Source organism: Puma concolor, chromosome A1, assembly GCF_028749965.1.
Source record: "Puma concolor isolate L17-30 chromosome A1, mPumCon1.1.hap2, whole genome shotgun sequence".
Taxonomy (NCBI): Eukaryota; Metazoa; Chordata; class Mammalia; order Carnivora; family Felidae; genus Puma; species Puma concolor.
The window spans coordinates 129,907,168-129,927,766 of NC_141667.1; the positions used below are offsets into that span (position 1 = coordinate 129,907,168).

General features: G+C 51.4%; 1 long non-coding RNA gene across 1 annotated transcript; it reads left to right on the forward strand.

Moving 5' to 3' along the window:
* The first annotated feature begins 425 nt into the window (after positions 1-425).
* LOC147584469 (uncharacterized) lies at positions 426-7,896 on the forward strand. Its single transcript, XR_015255472.1, has 3 exons — positions 426-742; positions 3,627-3,744; positions 7,234-7,896. It is a non-coding gene; the product is annotated as an uncharacterized LOC147584469 (long non-coding RNA).
* The last annotated feature ends 12,703 nt before the right edge of the window (positions 7,897-20,599 follow it).

A 20,599-nucleotide genomic window follows, 5' to 3' on the forward strand; every position in this document is an offset into this window, starting at 1 on the left:
TGAGCCTCCCCTGTCCCACCTTTCCCAGACCAGCCCTGAACACTGAGGAAGGCCGGCCTGCTAGAGCTCAGAGAAATGTGAGCCAGCACCGCCAAACGTGCAGACAGGGGAAACTGAGGCCTAGAGGGGCCAGGGATCTGCCTGGGTCTCACAGGCCACTGGAGCTCCCCTTCCTCTGCTTCATAGCCCAAGAATTTAGGAGCCATCTGCCCTAAGCTCAGGAAATCTTCAAACATGCAGCAACACAAGACAAAAATTCAAAATCCATTTAGCATGTTAAGCATTAGTTACTTTTATTGGAAACAAAAACAAAACCAAACAAAAAACGCCCAAAATACATAATGTTATTTAAAAATGCTGGTGGGAATTAAAACGTTAGGGGTAGGGTGGGGGCTTGGGACTTGCTCCATCACAAGCAGTTCACTTGCTCACTGCCTCGGCCCAGTGTTACCAGGTGGCTCCTTCCACAGCCTCTAGGGCTCTGGAACCCCGGGAGATCGTGATTCCGCTGGAGAGCACCCCCTGGTGGCTACCTCTGAAGAGGCTGTGTCTGAACTGCAGGGCAGGAAAGTAAGGAGGCTGACAGTTGAACACCGGGCCCCTGCCTCCCCCCCAGCTGTCACCACTGCACAGAGGATGGCACTGGATTGACTGGCAGAATTCATCTTCCTCATGAAGAAGCTGTGACAGGGTTCTCATCTGGGCTCTGGAGGAGGCCTGGTGACCAGATGTTCTGGTTCAAGTGAGTCGCCAAAGGGGGTCTTTATTTATTTTATTAAAAAAAATGTTTTTAAGTTTATTTATTTATTTTGAGAGAGAGAGAGAAAGAGAACATCCCACGCAGGCTCCATGCCGTTTTCAGTGCAGAGCCCTACTCAGGACTCGAACTCACGAACTGGGAGACCATGACCTGAGCTAAAATTAAGTCAGACGCTGAAGCAACTGAGTCACCCAGGCTCCCCCCGAAGGGGGTCTTTTAGAACAGAGTTGCTCACACGGGGCATAGGGGGGTAACACCTCATGATTGAGCCCCGCCTTCAGTGTTGGTGACAGAGCCCTGGCACACAGCTGGTGAGGCTCCATAGTGACAGGCAGGGCGAGGTGTCATTGGGAGTGACAGGTTTCAGGAGCACTGACTGTACTCTGGCTCACCTTCTCAGGCTGGCAGGACAGTGACAAGGATAACGGTAGCCACAAAGGTAGCTCACGTTTGCTAGGTGCTTCCTGGGGCCGGCACCGGGGAGGCCTCACCACAGCTCCGTGAGGCAGGCCGTCTTTTTTTGTTGTTAATGAAGAATCTCACAGGCAGAGAGAACAGATCCACATACATCACATCATCCCAACGGCACAACTGTCAAGATTTTGCCACACGTGTTTGGCTCATTTCTTTCTTTCTTTTAAATCAAGTATACTAAAGAGGCACCTGGGTGGCTGGGTCGGTTAAGCATCCAAGTTCAGCTCAGGTCATGATCTCGCAGTACCTGAGTTCAAGCTCCGCGTCGGGCTCTGTGCTGAAAGCTCAGAGCCTGGAGCCTGCTGTGGATTCTGTGTCTCCCTCTCTCTGCCTCTCCCCTGCTCACTCACACTGTCTCTCAAAAATGAATGAACATTAAAAAAATTTTTTTTAGTTAAATACATCAAAGCAAATCCCAGACATCATGTCATTTCACCCTTGTGTTCTTCAGTATATATTTCTAAAAATATGAACACTTTCTTACATAACCACAAAGCCATTATCACTTCCTCAAAAAGTGAATGATAATTCCTTGGTGTTATTCTAATACGTGGCCCGTGATGTGGGCAGTCTTATTGCCCCCCTTTCACGGAGGAGGAAACAGAGACTCTGGGGGGACAAGTACCTTGGTCCAAGGTTACACAGCTTCATGGTGATGGGGATGAGATTTGAACCCAGGGAGCCTGACTTGGGAGCCCACCACTAACCCACTCTCTCTGGATCTTAGTTTCCCTCCCTGTGAAGTGGGGAATAATAAGGGCTGCTTTGCTACTTCACGGGATAATGCATGAGGAAACCATGTTGTTCTTGCTTCTAATGATAACAATGAAAATAATAATGAGAGGACACTATCAGAAAAATCACTAGTGGGGCACCTGGGTGGCTTAGTTGGTTGAGCGCCCAACTTTGGCTCAGGTCATGCTCTCACGGTTCGTGAGTTTGGGCCACGTGTCGGGCTCTGTGCTGACAGCTCAGAGCCTGGAACCTGCTTTGGATTCTGTGTCTCCCTCTGTCTCTCTGCCCCTCCCCTGCTCCTACTCTGCCTCTCTCTCTCTCTCTCTCTCTCAAAAAGAAACATTACAAATTTTTTTTAATAAAAAAAAGAGATATGACATTTAAATCAAATGCTGCGTTCCCACTGATATGTCAGCTGTCTATCATGTCATTTAATCTTTACCGTTTCTTCATGACCAGCTTCCTTACAGGTGAGGGAACCAGGGACTCAGAGGGAGGAAGGGCCTCCCCAAGGTCAGGCCACTGTCCGCTGACAGGAGCAGGGTTTGGGCTAGGCTGGTCTCCTGGGGGTGGCAGAAAAGCCTCAGGTATGTCAGGAGCTGAAGGTGGCCTTTGCTAACCGCTTTGGAGCATCCTGCATTCATGAGCCATGAGATGACTGCGCAAGCCAACAGAAATCCCCTGCAGAAGTGCAGTTTACTGCAAGGATAAGGGGTGGCTCACAGAATGGATTATAAGGAGGAAGCCAGGCTGGGAACATGATGGAACAGTCCTGCCTGGGACTTCCAAGGCAGAACTGCTCAGGAGGGCCCATCTGGGCTCCCCCCTGGGGACCCATCCACTTCCCACTATTTCTCTGTTTCCACGAATTTCCCAAGACCTTAGAATCCTGGGGGAGAACGTCGAGGAAGCCAGCCTGGATGGCATGGCCCCTGCCCAGTATAGCTGGGAGAATGTGGCACTTTCCTGGAGGGTTTGAGTGCTGGGCCATGCCAGGGTTTTTTAAAGGAGTGAAATGGGGAGGAAACTTGAGGGGATTCCCCTGAGAAGACTCAGGCGGCTCTGGTTTTCACACGTCATTTTGCTTCTGGTCCTAGGGAGTGTGAGTCACATGTGAAAGTCTCTTGTTTTGCGAGGCCTGTGTCTGCTGCTGCCACCACCTTCACAGCAGCTGCCACCTCAAGGCAGGAGGCCCAGAGAATGGGCAGGACTCCCCGTCTGCCAGCCAGTGCTGCAGCTATGGGAGGAAGGCATTAGGGATGATAATTTTTGGGCCCAGGGCTGAGGGGGATTTTCCATCCTATGCATTACATGAAAGCAGAATGCAAATGACATAGCAATGAGCCTATGCCCTAGAAGCCCTTCTGCTGGGTCAGATGTGAAGGGGATGTGAGTCTGGTTAGCCTGTGCCTTCCAGAAAACGCTCCGTCCACTTGCCTGCAGGGAGAGTCACAGCCTCTGGCCTATCCACTGCCACCTACTCCTCCTCCTGCAGTAAATCTGCCTGGGTCTGTACCCCTGGGCACTCAGTACTCTCCAGGGGCCTCAAATCTTTATGAGAAGTAGATAGGGCTTAAAGTCTAAATGACCAAATAAAAAGGATCCTGATGCTTCTGTTTTCTCCACTTGTGGCCTATGCACAAGGCTGGGCACACAGGGCCTACTGGATGGACAGGGCCAGCCAAAGGGCCAGGATGTCCCAGCAAGGCTTGGGAGATGTGGGATGGCCCTCTTCCCATGCAGCCTCAAACCCTGGACCGGACCCACAGATTCTGGTGAGACAAGGAAGGAGGCTGGGAAAAGCTGACTCCAGGGAGGGGGTATGGGGGCTGTCTAGCAGCTGGCAGAGACCCAGCAAACTCCCCGCACATGATATCCTGCTCTACCAAGGCTGTCCCAGGCTGTTCAGATGGGGGTGGTGGGGTGGGCAGTGCAGGGAAGATAAGCCAATAGGGAATGTGGAGAAGAAGGGGGTGAAAAAGACCCCTGGGCCCTGGCCTCCTCACCATATATCTGAAGGGGACCATTGGGGCCCAGAGAACCAGACAAGTTTTAACTTCTGGGAAGTTAAGGAGCAGGTCTCATCAAAGGGTAATTCTGTGGCAACCAAAGGGCTGGTCAAAATATAGTCCGTCCCCCAAACCAGGCCCAGCCAGATATTGGCTTTTTCTAGTGGCTCAAATTTTATTCCTCCAAACAGCTTTCCTTCTCAGAGTCTGGGCTCTACTTGAAGCACACTCAGCCCTGAGCTGGTGAGTTTCAAGGAGTTCTGTCTTTCCTGCCTGTCTGCTTCTCCCCTCCTCCTTTCTCTTCCTTCCCGCCATCTTCTCTCCACGAGGGTCTGTTTCTCCTGCCTCAGAGTTCCCCACCCTACCCCCACCCCCACCGCCACCCTGCCTTCCTGCTCCAACTCAGGCAGCCCCAGAGCGCCTGACCTTGTTTATTTATCAGGCTGCAGGATCAGAGCCTAGGGTCTGGCCTGGCCTGCTCACTCCTGCTGCATAGACACCAACATCACAACCTTAAATCCAGGGCAGTTTTTACTTCCGACCTGGCTGGATTATTCTCCTGCCCCTTATGGACTAAAACATGCCCCGTTTGGACTTTGCCCCCTCCCCAGTGCCCCAGTCTACTTGAACTTCCAGGGGTTAGGGTGGGCACCAGGCTGGTGCTGGTTATCATGACCTTAACCCGCTACTCGTGCTGTCTGCAGACAGCTCGGATGACACAGTCAGGCCAAGCTCATGCAGAAAGCTTCAGGAGCCTGGAGCCAAGGATCATTTTGTGACGAGGATGGGGCTCGTGGTCAGGCCCACACAGGGCATCACCATCTGTCCAGGCACAGAGGGCTGGAGGGTGAAAGGGGAGCGCTGGCAGAAGCTGGCAAAGGATTGGTCTAAGAGAAAGGAATGCTGGGGTTGGCCAGACCTGTCCTGTTCGGGTCCCCATGGGAAAGTCCCTAGGACCCTGGACCACAGTTGCAGGGAAAATGCAGCCATTGTCTCCAGAGGCTGTTGGCCTCGTTCTGGACAAACACACTGTTGCTCCTGTCCTCTCCCTCAGCCCCGACGAGCACCTTGAGGCCCAATTGCTGTCAGCCTCTCCACCATAGATGTGCGTGTAAAGAGCAGCCACTGGACTGACCTCTCCAGGGCGCACCTAGAGGGCTTCTAGGAAGAGGCGGCTTCCCTATGCCTGTGCCCAGCTGCAACTGGAAACATACCCTCCCCATTTCATCATTTGAAGATTTATTTAAAAGAGTTTTGTGTTGTGGCTGCTCTGGGTGAAGTTCTTGGTGATCTGATTTTAAAAGCCTTCCTCTCCCCCCCCCCCCCACCCCGGCCCCCCCCCCGACCCCCCCAGCTCCCCCCCCAACCCCCCCCCACTCTCTGTGAGTTACCATAGAGATACTTTAGAGGCAAAGCAAAGTTAATGAGCTCGATTGGGCCTTTTTGTGTTCCTGAATGTTTTCCATTTCTGAGCCCTTAACATATAATTAGAGAGATTATTTAGCATGGACGTTTTCTTTTTATTGTAAATTAATTTCAAAACCAAGTTCTGAGGTTAAATAATGATTGTATTTGTTAATCAATCCAACCTGGGTTTCCTTCCCAAAGAAAACAGGATGTCATTGTCAAAATGTTGGGAACAGGATGTTTGAGAACTTGGGGGTTTCATTGATTGCGATGATGTTAAGGGTCCTGGCAGTCAGTACTAATGTGTGCTGACATCTTTTTATTAGACAGGGATGAGCTCTGGGAGGAGGTGAAACTCGAGACGCTTTGGGGAAGGGGTGCTGGGGGGCCGTGACCTTCCAGCTATGGGCGAGGCCCCAGGAGATTCACAGCTTCCTGACTGGGGGCTGCCAGCCCCTTTGCCAGGCCTCGGTTTGCCTGCTGGAGAGCCCATGAAACGTCTAACCAAACAAGGTGAGGTGGATGAGAAGCTGGCTGCTTAGGCAGTTGGATGGGCTAAATCACTTGAAGGCTTCTTGCTTCTCCAGCTCTGTTTGTCCGTCAGGGTAAGTTCTGCTGTTTTTCCCAGGGTTTCTCAATCTTGGCACTATTGACATTTTTTGGCCAGATAATCCTTTGTTGGGGGACAGGCCTGTGTGTTGTAGGATGTTTAGCAACATTACTGACCTCTACCCACTAGATGCCAGTAGCACACATGTACCCCTTCCCTCACTGTTGTGATACCCAAACTATCTCCACATGTTGTCAAATGTCCCTTTGGAGACAGATGTACCCCCAGTTAAGAACCACTGAGTTAAAAAATGATACATATTTAGGGGCACCTGGGTGGATCAGTCGGTGAAGCGTCCTACTTCAGCTCAGGTCATGATCTCACAGTCCAGTCCGTAGGTTTGAGCCGGTGTTGGGCTCTGTGCCGACAGCTCACAGCCTAGAGCCTGCTCCCTCCCTCTCTCTGCTCCTCCCCTGCTCACACTCTGCCTCCCTCTCTCTCAAAAATAAATAAGCTTAAAAAACAATAATAATATGTATTTATTGTCAAAACTAAGATAGACGTAATCTGTAATTCCAGTATCCAGAGTTGACCCCTGTTAAGATTTTGACGTACTTCTTTCCAGACTTTCTCTTCCACACATGTATGTGTTTTTGCCTTTTTGTGAAACTGAGGCCACAGAGTGTGCTCTTTTCTAACTTGCCAAGGCACAGGCTACGCGGTGGATAGCTCTCCTCATTGCCAGAGCTTCCTTGCTGCACCTTCTTTTCAAGCTCTGTTGAAAGCTCCCCTCTTCAGTAACGGCTGGCTGGGGGGCCTGGAAGGGTGGTACGGAGGTCAGTGGGATCTCATCGTAAGCTTTAAGGGTCCAAGGACCGATGTGATCACCCAGAGCTGATCTCCGGGGAGTGACACGTATACACACTAGTGCGCTGCTTACAATCACATCACCCCAGCTCTGTTTCCACCTGGCCCAGAGCCCTGGCTGTGCTCCGCATGGCCTTGGGTTTTGCTGGTCAGGCCTGGCAGAGAGCCCACGTCACAAAGAGGGGGTACAGGGTGGGCCAAGGCAGCCAGGAGCTCTCAGGTGCCAGGTAGCAGGGGAAGGAGGGCTCTGACCATGCGATGGGTTGCGGGCCTTCCGAGTGTCTCATGGAGGCAGGAGCCTTTCTCAGGGAAAACACCCACATCTGCCCAGCTGTGCGTGCAATTCCACAGACCCCAAGTTAGGAACTTCAGAGGGCAGGGATTTTCCTGGGGACTTGTGGTGACCTAGAGTCTTACCCTCTCTCTTCCAGGGATATCTGTCAAGACCCTGCGAAGTCTCTGACCTCACATAGGACAGTGCCTCCCTCACAATACAGCAACGTCAGTAGAGGATGGGTGCCAGATGCCTGCATCCTGAGAAGTGGGACTGAGAGCTGAGCTTCTAGCATGAGAATGCTGAACAAAGCCCGCCCTGGCTGGTCCTGTACTATGGGCTGGGCTACTCACCTACCGTGCTCTGCATCACCCAACCCGATGGAGAGAAAGGTACCATTATCTGAGCGAGTTGCCATTTTGGTGGGCTGGAAACAGGCTGAGACTTGCCCAAGGACATACAGCCTTGTGAGTGGAAAGACGGAATGTGCACACTCTCAACCCTGAAGCTATGCTGTCTCTAAAGGAGGGCAGGGTGGGTTTGCCTGTGTGTGAAGGACGGGTGCATACTCTGCGAGGACCCCCTGGGACCTTTGGTCCTGGGCCCATCTTCCCAGCCAGGACTGAGAGTGCTTCTGGCACAGAAGCCCAATGGAAGAAGGTGGATGCCAAGGGCTAGAGGAATGAGGAGGGGAATCAGTGTTTCGTGGGCATAGAGTTTCAGTGTGGAAAGATGAAAAAGCCCTAGAGATCTGTTGCACAATGATGTGAATATACCGAACACTTCTGACCCGTACAATTAAAATGCTTAATATAGTCAATTTTGTGTTATGTGGGCTTTTTAAAGTTGTTTTTTTTTGTTTTTTGTGTTGTTTTTTTTGTTTTTTTGTTTTTTTTTGAGAGAGAGTGCACAAGTGAGGGAGGGGCAGAGAGAGGGGGTCAGAAGATCTGAAGCAGGCTCCATGCTGACAGCAGTGAGCCTGATGTGGGGTTCGAACTCATCGAACTCATGGACTGTGAGATCATGACCTGAACCAAAGTCAGACGCTCAACCGACTGAGCCACCTAAGCACCCCAGTGTGCTATGCTTTTTTTTTTTTTTAACCACAATAAAAAATAATGTGAAGAGAAAACAGTCAGTTATGGAGGTCTGAAAGCTGCAAGAGAAGAAAAAAGGATGCTTTTGGCTCTGGCCTGGCCTCTTTTTCCTGAAGTTGGGTAACACCACACACACTCCTCTACCTGACCCCCCACCCGGTGCCTTGCGGGTGTCCAGGTGCTGTGGAAAGACCGATGTTCCAAGTCACTGGCAAGGGTCTTCCAGGGACCAGACAGAAACAGACAGCCTGGGGGGCACCTGGGTGGCTCAGTTGGTTAAGCGTCTGACTTTGGCTCAGGTCATGATCTCATGGTTCCTGAGTTCAGGTCCCACGTCGGGCTCTGTGCTGACAACTCGGAGCCTGGAGCCTGCATCAGTCAGATTCTATGTCTCCCTCTCTCTCTGACCCTCCCTGCTCTCTCTCTCTCTCTCTCAAAAATAAATAAACATAAAAAAAAAACAAACAAACAAAATGAAAAGAAACAGTCTGGGGGAAATCTATGAGAAGGTGGAGCTTCGACCAGCCTGGGGGATGGAAAATGGGAAATGTGTGCCTCAAAGGAGTTTTTCTTGCATTTTATTTCATTTATCTTACAAGAAGGCGACATAGGTAAGGGACAAACTTCAAAAGGTACAAAAAAGAAGGTACAAACAATTATGCAGTGAAAATTATTTCCTTTCTACCCCTCACCCCCGCCCCACCTCTTCCCTGAGGCCGCCACTCTTTCTGCTTTCCTGTATGTCTTTTCAGAGATAGTTCATGCACCTACAAGCATATGCGTTTGCATTGTGTGCAATCTTCTTTTCCTGCCACAAATAGCGTATTAAACATACTGTCCTGCACTTTGGTTTTTTTTCACTTAACAACACATCGTGGAGATCATGCCCTTATCAGTCTGCAGAGACGACAGTCTATCTGCTCCAGGAGTGGCGGAGCATTCCATTGTGTCCGTGAACTTTCTGTTAATGACTCAAGACTCTTTGGATCATCATGTAGGTTGTTTCCATATTTGTGGTGACAAGCAGTGCTGGCCGTGGATTGTGTTGTCCACTCAGCACTTCCCACACATGCAAGTATATCTGGAGATGAATTCCCAGCTGTGGAAATGCCGGGTCACAGAGACTGTGTGCTTCGCCTCCTCCTCCTCCTCCTTCTTCCTTTAAAAAAAAAAATTTTTTTTAATGTTTATTTATTTTTTTTGAGAGGGAGACAGAGCACAAGCACAGGAGGGGTGGAGAGACGGAGACAATCTGAAGGAGGCTCCAGGCTCCATGCTGTTAGCCCAGAGCCCGACACGGGGCTCAAACCCACAAACCCTGAGATCATGACCGGAGCTGAAGTCGGACGCTTAACTGACTGAGCCACGCAGGCACCCCAGCAGTTGAGTGCTTCTGACTGTAATGGCAATGGTCAAGTTGTCTCCAGATGGGCAGTTCCCCCTTAGGATGGTCCCGGCTCCCCACTGCCTCACCAACGCTTACTTTTATAACATGTTTTGGTCATTTCGGTTCTGACAGGAGAAAGATAGCGTTGTGCTATATTTACATTTCTCTCATGTACCAAAGGTAAGAATCTTCTCGTATGTTTAAGAACCATTTTTTAATTCCTTATCTGTGAATCACCCCGCCCCCCGTATCCTTTGCCCATTTTGGGGGCGGTTGGCAGACTTCTTATGAGTTCGTAAGAGTGCTTATTGAAATACAGGAATATGCCTATGATTGAAATGCTTTTTTAGAGAAAGAGCCACAGGGCATGAGTTTCCAGCCTGTGCCCTGCCCCTCATCCTCTACTGAAGACCTCTGCTAAGGGCCCAATGAGGAACTGGGTGAGGCCCTGAGAGGAGGCCCTGGGACTGCCTGCTCTAGGGCTGGACTCTGGGTTGAAACAGCCACTCCTAGGGAGAAAAGTCAAACTAGCCATCGTGCAATACAGACAGCAAGCCTGGTTCCAAGCTGCTGTAGGAGGCACAATTCCAGGAGTGTCATTTACATAGACTGTAATGTGAATGGTGCCCCCTGGAGTTATGTGACACAGTGGCCCTATTGGGCCCAAGTGGAGCAAGCTATGGGCAGCTAGAAATGGTCTCTGCTTTCTTGTGACTGGGCAGGACATGTCACTTCCTGAGGACCTACTTCCAGCCAGGGTAAGTTCATATTCATGGGTGCCTTGACCTACATCTTGGCAGAACAAGACAGCCACATGGGGTGTCTATGTTGTTGTGGGCTTGGCTTCCTGCAGAGATTAGCTTCCCAGCCTTGCCAGTTCACCTGGAAGGGAGTGCCCACGATCCTTTTTCCTGAGGCAGGACAGACGCCTTAGGGAAGCCTTGAGATCTGAGAACTGGCAGAAAGGGCTGGGGGTGGGGTGGGGGGAGTAGGGGAGACCTCAGTAGATCTGATGGCTGCTCCGGGCCTTGTGTGTGGCCCAAGTCCACAGAGAGCTGACAAGTAGGGGCAGCTTGTCCAGTCCTGGGGTCCAGAGTATCCCTCAGCAGAAGCCCAGTGGTGCCTGGACCTGTTGCCAGATGCGCAGAGAGAACAATGGGCAGGGGGTCTTTCGCTGCCTTGCTAGAGGCTAACCTCCAGACCAGCTCCCCATCCACCTGGCCTGCCAGTCTCAGAGCAGCACTGCCCTGGGCAGCAAAGGGTGGGGAACTCCCTAGGGAAGCCAAAACCCCTTTTCTATGTTCCCGAAAAAGCCAGCATGGGAGGGTGGGGTGGAAAGCCTGTGGCAATGAAAACAGAGTATACTTGATTGCATGAATGGGAGACAAATGGCCCACAAACCCCTTCCACACTCCTTCCACACCCCTGCCCAGCCCCCAGACTAGGGATTTCATAATGCTGAGAGCCTTCGCAGAGGTGGCTTCTGGAACCTGCCTCAAATCCCAAAGCTAACGCTGCTCAGTCAAGCTGTAGACCTGGGGCCTGGGCTGGAGGCAGAGGCAACATTTTAGGTGCCTTGTCACCTGGCATGAAGAGTGAGGGCACCCTGGGCCTGGCAGGGAAGGCCCTGAGAAGGAACCAGAGTCAGTGTGGGAGTCAGGCCGTCTCCAGAGGAAGCGTGCCCCTCACTGAAGCTCCAGTGACAAGCCTTTATTCCATTTGGGTAGAGTCTGACTCGGTAACTAGTGTCCGATGGCTGCTTAGGGCTCAAGGGAGGGTGGTGGTCAGATTCCCTGGCCAGGGCAGAAGGCCAGAGCTGCTCTGGCTCTTTCTTGGAATTACTGTGTGGCTCTGGCCTTATATCTTGGGCTCTCTGAGACTCTCATCAGCACTGTCCGATAGAAATTTCTGCAGCGATGGAAATGTTCTCTGTGCCATCCAGTATGGTAGCCACCAGCCACATTTGCCTTCTGATCAGTTAGAATGGGGCTGGTGTGACTGAGGGAGTGCGTTTTAAATTAGGTTTAATTTTTTTTCAACGTTTTTTTTTTTTATTTATTTTTGGGACAGAGAGAGACAGAGCATGAACGGGGGAGGGGCAGAGAGAGAGGGAGACACAGAATCGGAAACAGGCTCCAGGCTCCGAGCCATCAGCCCAGAGCCTGACGCAGGGCTTGAACTCACGGACCACGAGATCGTGACCTGGCTGAAGTCGGACGCTTAACCGACTGTGCCACCCAGGCGCCCCAAATTAGGTTTAATTTTAATGAATTGAAGTGAAAAGAGCTGCACATGGCTAGTGGCTACTACTCAGAGAAGCACAGCTCTGGTCCCTGTGCCTCATCAGCCTCTCCCAGCACACTGGGGCCCTGGGAGAAAGGGAGGGGATGGCCGCATTAGGTATAGAAGCAGGTCCCCTGGTGATTTCAATAAACCCCAGTCTTGTGAAAAACTCCTTGAGAAAAAGGTCAGAAGCAATCCAGGAAACAGCCTACTCCGACCTCTTAGATTTTTGAGATGCATATTAGCACATTGAATAAAAGCTCTGAGATACTTTGTTCAGAAGAAGCTCATTTGGTTTTATTTAAGCTCCAATTTTCCAAATGTATTTGACTATAGTATATATATATTTTTTTTCTTTTTTTTTTTTTTTTTTTACTGCAGTACATTGTTATAAGGCACATCTGTTGAATGCTTTTGAAATGCTGGGGAAGGGGCTAGACTCCAAGAGAAACTAAACTAGTGTTCCCAAATGGGGCTACCCCTGGTTCCTGCACCTGTGTGTAGGAAATGCCAGAGGTCTTGGTTAAAATTGAAAACATTTCTCTGGGTTGTCACAGCGCTTCCCGGTCTGGCCAGGAACCCAGCAGTGGCCTTGAGAGGCCCCATCACTGTGCGCTCTGCCCTGGACATGGCAGCTATGGGGCCAGGGGCAGCTCCTTCCCACTCTGTTCACCTGCCTTAGAGTGTGGGGACATGGGCCTCTCTTGTGGGAAGCACAGAGGCAACCACCCCATCTCATGTCTTTTCAATCCTACGGCTTTCACCAAGGAGGTTGGACTAGGAGAAGCTCTATCGTTGTCCCAGTGTCTGCGCTGTTTGGACCATGATGAGAAAAGAGGAGAAGCAGGCAAGGCGTATGTCAAGTGCTCACGCCTTTTGCCCAGGTAGGCAGTTTGGAGGTCGAGGCCCAGAACAGACTGGGACTTAAGTCTGTGTGTCCCTGCAAGGAGGGTCCACGAGCTCCTGCTGGAGATGATCCGTTCTTGTTGGGACAAGGTGGTGCCCAGCCCTGTTGATTGTGCTTTAAACCAAGCAGCAAGGTGGCTGTAGCCCACCCACGTCTCCGCTGGCCCCCGTGGTCTGGGATCACACAGCCCTCATCTATGGGACACCTCAGTGGGCCTGGAGCTTGGGACTACGGGAAAGTAACAGTTACTCTCAAATGAGGCAGGGGATTCCAGCTGGGGCACGATCAAAGGTTTCCCACAGTGTTTCCCAGAATAGGGGATGGCCAACAGGAGAGAGGCTGCTGTGGCCACTTTCTGTCCCTCACTGGAGGTTTCTATCCCCCTCTTGGCAGAGGCGAGAGTGCCCTCACCCCTACTCCACCTAGAACTGTGTGCGTGTAGGTCTCTGGCCTTGCACGGAGACCTATTCTCTCCTGCCCACCCTACTACTCTGAGCCTGATATGAAGGACATTAGTGGGAACTCTGGAACGCTTCCTGTGGCTGACTTTGGAAAGTCTAAAGTCACATCCAGGAGACCTGGTCAGGCCCTCTGGGCAATTACAGGTCTGTAGGGCTTGGGACTAGATGGGATTCTCAGCTCTGCCTTGTGTAGCACCAACCTGGCCCAGCCTGGAGTCCCTCTGCCTGGCCTGTTTTCCTGTGGACACACTGCATACACGCAGGGCTATCGTGGCAGTTCTGTGGGTACTGCTCACAGGGGACACATGTGGCCGTGCAGGGGACACACACCCGTGCACATGTGTCGGTCTCATCACGGTGCACACCTTCCTCACTCCACGTCAGTACTCCCGATATGTGGTAGTCCAGCCTGATGAAGACTAGGCAGTGATCTTACCCACAGGAGAAGTAAATGGCTTCCCCCAGGGCAGTTGAAGCAGGTTCCATTTACATCTAACTTTGCAGCTCGATCCAGTGAGGTGCACCTGTGCTCCGATGACTCACGTGCCTTCAGGTTTGCCAGGGGCCAGGGCAACTGCCATTCCCAAATACAGCAGTTCGCTAGCAGATTTATGACTCAGGATGGGGAATCCATAAATCACCTTTATCCCCTGGAAGGATGATTGCGCGGGAGCTAGAAAGAGGCCTTTGCTGCAGGTGTCTCTGGCAAACCCTGGTCAAATCTGTGAACCGTCCGACAGGGAAATTCCAGCAGTTCTGCTGGTCCCTGAGAAGAAGCAAAGGCTGCAACCAGGAAAGAAGGTTCGAATGAAAATCCCTGATAACCTGAGGCCCGGGAGTGAATGTACTGAATCGTACGTCCGTGCTATAGGTACAGCACCTCTGTTCTGTGGCAGGGGAGCAGTGGAGATGAGTGAGGGGAACAGGCATGAGCTGTGAGGTCTAGAGTCAGTGCCGGAGATCACCCCGAGAGACCTGCACATCTTCTAGATGAGGACACGGAGCCGGAAAGCTCAAGACATTACCCCAGGACTGAACGGCATTTGAGGGGCAAATCCCAACGTTGGTTTTCTGAGCCTGGCCCCCCTGCTGGAGCTTCTACACACAGCTCCCTCTCCAAAACAGAGAGAAGCCCAAGACAGTGACTCAGAGGCCTCCGTGGCAGTTTTGCTGATAAATTCTTTGTTTTGAAGTGAGATGTTCGGCCTCCATTAAAGTCTTTAGGAAATTATAGTGATTTTGACTTTTTCAGACATGTTTGAATTACTCACAGTCTGGAACTCCCAGGCAGGGGGTGAAACCCAGAGAGGCTGCAGAGAAGTTGGGGGACACAGATTTTGGAGTCAGATGGATCTGAGTTCAAGTCTCCACTCTGTCACTTGCTAACTGTGTGAGTAAACGTGTCTGAACCTCAGTTTCCTCACCTGGTTTTAGTAACTAACAGCTGCACTTAGTTCAAAGGTTGGTGGGGACAAAATAAAGTCAGAAGCAGAAAGCCAGTGGCCTCTAGGAGGCGTGAGTAAATGGGCACTGGGGTCATTCGCTGGCCACTTGATTGAGCAGGAAGGCTAGGGTCTTGCTCAGTAAGCAGAGAACCAGCCAGAATCACTGAGGCCTCAGGCAGAGTCTGCTTGCCCTTATCAGTCAGGAGCTGGGCTGCCTGGTTTCAAATCCACCTTTGTTGCTGACCTGGGGCCAAAGGACTTTTCCTCCCTGGGGCTGTTTCCCTGAAGGAAAACCAAATGGGGATAATGACAGTACAGGTCTATTGCAGAGACCTCCTTGTTCAGGGCTCAGAATGGTGCCTGGCTTACAGTTGGTGCTCATAGATGACCCTTTTTGCCACTGTTCTTTGCTTTTATTCTCTTCTTTCGGCCTGTACCTGTGTTTTCTGCAGGGTGGCAATAGCTCATGTGACTACAGAGCTAGTGGAAGAGTTTGCATAACTCTGTTTCAGCCAAATATGGTGTGAATTTGCACTTTGCTTGTTCAACAGGTGGCCGAGCCTTCGCCCAGGCTGTTCCTAGCCAGGAAATCCTTACTTCTCCGTCTCCACCTATCAGCATCCTTCCAAGCCGCAGGGTGTAAGATTGGGAGAAGAGCTTTCCTGATCTCACCAGTCAGAAACATTCACTGAAAGGTCTGACAAATATTTATTGAGTGCCTACTTCTTTCCGAGCACGGTGCTAGCGTCAACCCCTCCATTCTTTTTTTCTATCCCATGTCTGTACTTGAGCCCTTATTTATTCCACCCTGTCCTGGCATTAATTTTCTCTCAGATTTTAGACAGTAAAGGGCCTTGTAAACTTGCATAAGGTTCCATGGCCAGTTTGTGCCCCGGCAACCTCTCTGTCCTGGACTTTTCTCCCTGAGCACAGACCCACCTAGGGAACAGATGTGTTAGTCTCCCATCCCCCAGCCAAGGGCAGATGCATCTGAGCATGCTCAGAAGGGCCACGGGGTACCACCACGCAGTTGGGGGTTCAAAGCCCTTGAGAGGTAGCCCCCGAAGGAAGATGAAAGCTGGAAACTGTTATTGTAAGTGTGTCTTCTCCTCTGTGGGTTGCATGGGGATCAAAGTCTGAAGGAAGTGGAAGGTTGCTCTCTGACAAAAACACCGTATTTTTAGAAGTACTCAGTGGTTTAGGATGTTTGCCCCAGCACTGCCTTTCAGTGGCAGGGGGTGTGGCTGGGAGTGGAGGCCCAGGGCTCCCACCTTGAGCTCCCACCTTGAGCTGAGGCTCGGTGGGAATGGGTCTCCTGGCGGAGGACCCGAGGGTGGAGGCTGAGGGTGGCAGGCATAGCTGTCCTGAAGACCAGAGCCACCAGGCCATATAGTTGCGGGGGGGAAGGGGGGGAAGGGGGGTGTGCAGGCTAGGGGCTGTGAGACCTCTGGTTCCATCTCCTCCCTTCAGAGTCGGGAACGCTGAGGCCCAGAGAGGAGCAGGGGCTTGGCCAATGTCCACCCCACCCCCACTCCCATCTGGGGGTTTAGGACGTGCACACACGGAACCGTTAGAGAACAATGCATGTATTCTGCAATCAGAGCTAATTGATGCGGTTCAGGGAAGGGGGAGGAGTGATGCCAGGCATTTGGGAGCAGGACATCAGTGGCTCTCTGCACCAAGTGTCCAGGAATAGTCTGTGGAGAATGAGAATAGCTCCCGGGGCAGGGGAAGGGTTAAACTTGGGTAGGTGGGAGGACTGCGTGGGCAAAGGCCGAGAGGTAGAAACCAGCTGGGCCTGAATGAGGGGTATTTGGGGAGGCAGGGCAGGAGACAGGAGGCGACCTGCCCGTGCTCCCAGCACTTCAGAGCCGGCCTCACCAACTCCTACTGAACCTCATTTTCAAAGGCGCCTGGGAGAGGTGAACTGGCTAAGCCCTGCACTGAGAGGGGAAAAGAGAAACGCACACTGGGGGGCTGCCCGACCCTCCCCACCCTCCCCAGTGCCTCTACCTTATAATCAGGGTGGCCCTTTCCTTAATGTTTATGCCAAACTCCCAAACAGCCAGGCTGGGATGGTGAGCTATAATTTATATCATTTTTCATATGGGTTCTGGGCTCCAAAGGCTCAGACTCCTTCAAATGGGAACCACATTGGAGAAGGGGTAAACCAAGAGGACGGAATGTTAAGCAATCTGGTCCCAGGAAGCCACCTGCTTCTCATTTGGGATGTGCTTTGGTTTATTGTTGGTTTCCCGTGCCCAGCTGGGTTTCAGAGGTGGCAGGCCAGCCGTGGATCACTGCCCTTGCCAGGCGTCTGTGCCGAGGCCGGGGCGGACCTCTGTTGTGAGTCTTCACAGCCTCCAGTGTGCCTCCATGCGAAGCTCTGCGGAGGAAGTGGGGAGCACACTGCTCTTTGTCCTTGCCTGTCCCCACAGAGCGAAGCCAGCTGGAGACGACCGAATCTGGGCAAACTCCCAATAGGCTGGCGCCACAGGCTAGTTCAAGGGAGCGATGACTCTGGGCTCCCCCATGCATTGCTTCTTGCAAATCGGGAGGCAGTGCACCAGAGCAGGCCAGGAGGTAGGCTGCAGCGATGATGATGAGCCCAAGCTGCGTGCAACAACATGGATGGGTCTCAAACACGTGGTGTCGATCGAGACAAACTGAAAGAATACGTATGATTGATTCCATTCACATAAAGTTCAAAACCAGGCAAAATGAACTCTTCTCCAATGTTACAGGAGGTATGCTTGGGGGATAAAAGTAAAGTTGGAAGGGTTTGCTCTAAAATCTGGGATAGAGTGGTGAGCTTTGCTGAGGAGAGAGGGGACGGGGTCGGGCGGGGCAAGGGGCGTGATTCCCAGGGCAGGCCACCTGCTAGTTCTTGATCCTAGAGGGGCTACTGAAGTGTTCACCCAAACTCCTTATGCTGTACATTTATGCTTTGTGTCCTTTTCTGAATGTGTTATCACAATAAAAAAAGGTCAAGACAACAAAAGCAGAACGAATGAAATGACAGAGCATAGCCCTCACTGCCTTCCCCAGGTTGCCTCTTCTCGCCAACACACTTTTCTCCAAGGGTCCCCGTGCCTGTGGTCAGCCCCCTCCGCAGTGTCCCACCCAGACTGGCTCAGGCGCAGAGCTTCCTTGGCACCCCTGGGGTCTCAGGCCAGGGCGGCTGCCTGACCCTCAGAGAGCCCGGAAGCTCAGGAGTTGTGGGGCCCCTTCTGTGGGGTCCCCGGGCCGCTCTGGAAGTGCCTGCAGGCCGAGTAAATGGACCAGAGGACCTCTGGGGATGGCCATCCAGTAGCTTCTGGCAGCAATCTGCCCTGACAGTATCAGCTGTCTCTGAGGGACACCCTGGAGTACCTTCACTGTTAATGAAGGGCAGATCTATAGAGCATGCATGCTTTTTGAAAAACAAATCTCTGATCTTCAAAGTTCTGTTCACTCTGTTTGTTTTCTTCAAGGAGAACTATTGATAGATGAAGGCAGGTATTGCCTTTCAAAGGTAAAAGGAATCCCTCAATGTTGGTGTTGAAGAAACCATGTAAGAAAATAAATTCTGTGTGTGGGGGGTGGTTCCTGGGAGGGAGGGGGCTGGGCTCTGGGAGCTGGCTTCCTCCTCTTCCTTGTTTCTGGGGGCAGATGACTCTCCCCAAAGCATCCAGGCCTCCGGGCTCTTCCTCGGACCTTTCAGGTGAGAAACTTTCCATTGTTGCCTTATCTAGCGGCAGTCCGCCTCGCCTCCTTGCAGCGACCACAGGTGCGCACAGATCTGAGGCCCTGATCTGTTCCACTCTCTTTGTGCCAAGCAGAGCTGGGGACGCGAACCCCAGCATGAAACGGCACCCACAACCGCAAGGCCGGGTGTGCGCCCTCTGAAACTGTAGGTAAAGACAATTACCGGCAATTTCCATAGCATGGTTTGTTTTTTGTTCAAAGCCCATGGAGGTATTCTCAGCAGCAGGCCCAAAATATATAGTATTCCCACCGCATGCCGCCCTCGTAAATGTGCGATAAAAGCTGTGGTCGCTTTGTCCCGGCTCTTCCTTTTAACAGTCAAACCTTCAAGTTTGATGGTGAAACTGCTTTTTTTCTTAAAGTGTACTTTGATGGCTCAGATAACGCTCCACGATAAGGAGCTGCCTTCAAAACCACTCACTGTACCTCGTGCTCACCATTAGGATGCGCGTCACAAGGGAAAATCAGGTGCCTGAACTTATGAGAAGTGGGATAGGAATGTGCTGAGTATGAATTCTTCTCTCTGCTGCATGTATTGGAGATTATGCAGAAAGAAAGAAAGAAAGAAAGAAAGAAAGAAAGAAAGAAAGAAAGAAGGAAAGATGGAAGGAGGGAAGAGAGGAAAGAAAAAAGAATCAGGCACTGATCAGAAGGGGGTTTTATGAGAGGAGAAATGGCGGGGGGCAAGTCCTAGAAAGAGCTATTTCCCTCTACAAAAGTTGCCAAGAATCTGCACATTCATGCCCATCAATTTTCCTTAATTGCAAAGATTCCGTGAGGCTGTGTTAAGTGGCCCAGAGGGTTTGGGAATGTCTGCATGCTCCTGGGGAGGTCCTGAGGTTCTGGATTCATCAGCCACGGCGTCTCCTGCCATTCAATTTGACTTCTTCTGTTAGTTTATCAATATTTGGCATCTACCAAGGACTGCCCACACCTGGAGTCATTACATCACGATAGAAACAGACCCTTGTGTTGTGTAAGCCTTGGTTGGGTTTTCAAAGCAACTTCATATCCCTTATCTCCTCTCCCGGTGAAGAAGGTTGATATCAACATGGCGGCCAGCACAAACCACAATACGTGTCATACTGTGCCCATTTTACAGATGAAGTAAGAGTGACTAGGGAGGCAAATGCAGAAAATACCCCAAGGCCAAAGGAGGGGCTTTTCAGTGGAGGTCTCGTGATTGTGTCTGCAAAGAACAGGCATTTTCAAGACCTCTAAACTTTGTGAGGAATCAGTGGCTTCCCAAGTCTCTTAGGAGAGACCATCTTGGCTCTCAACTTCATTTTTGTTTTTATTTTTTTATGTTTATTTTTATTTGAGAAACAGAGAGAGAGAGAGAGCAGGGAAGGTGCAGAGAGAGGGTGACGGAGGATCCGAAGTGGGCCCAGTGCTAACAGCAGAGAGCCTGATGCCGGGCTTGAACTCACAAACTATAAGACCACGACCTGAGCTATAGTTGGACACTTAACCGACTGAGCCACCCAGGTGCCCCGTCTCAATTTCATTTTTAGCTTTGTCTTGTGCCCAGGGTTCCCAGAGATCACAGAGACACCTGGCTCGGGAGCCAGAGGGATTCAGCCTGGCTTGGATCAAACTGAGGCTCGAATCTGGCTTATCAGCTGTGTGACTTTAGGTGAGTTACTTTACCTCTCTGGGCCTCACTTTCCTGGTCAGGAAAGCACGGGTGTCCTAGGAAAAGCTCTCTAGGGTCCCTGCCCCACCGCATGGCAGTTGGCGTTGTGATTCTGTGACTTGCCCTGGATTTGCATAAGCACAGCATCTTCCCGGCTTCGAGGCACTTTCACATGTCTTTCAGCAACTCATTTGATCTCAGCCACAGCCCTGTGTGGTGGGCAGGTGGGCACGCCATACTTTTATATCACTATTTGAGAGATGGAGAAATTGAGGTGCAGCACTTTGGTAAGGGATCCCTGGAGGAACTAAGAGGCAGGCCAGTGTGCTTCTGGATCTGCCTTTGAGTGCCTGGCCCTCTGTGCGTCCTTGCAATGTGCGTCTCTACTGCCAGACCCTCAGCCACCCACTGAACACCTGACGGCATTTCAGGCGATGCTCTCTGAGGCAGCTGGTAGGGTCTTTCCAAGGCAGAGGCAGAGGAATCCCTGCTCCAGCTGACTCTTCCCACCTCAGTCCTTTTCTTATGTGTCCACGTGCCCTGCCTTGGATCAAACAGGT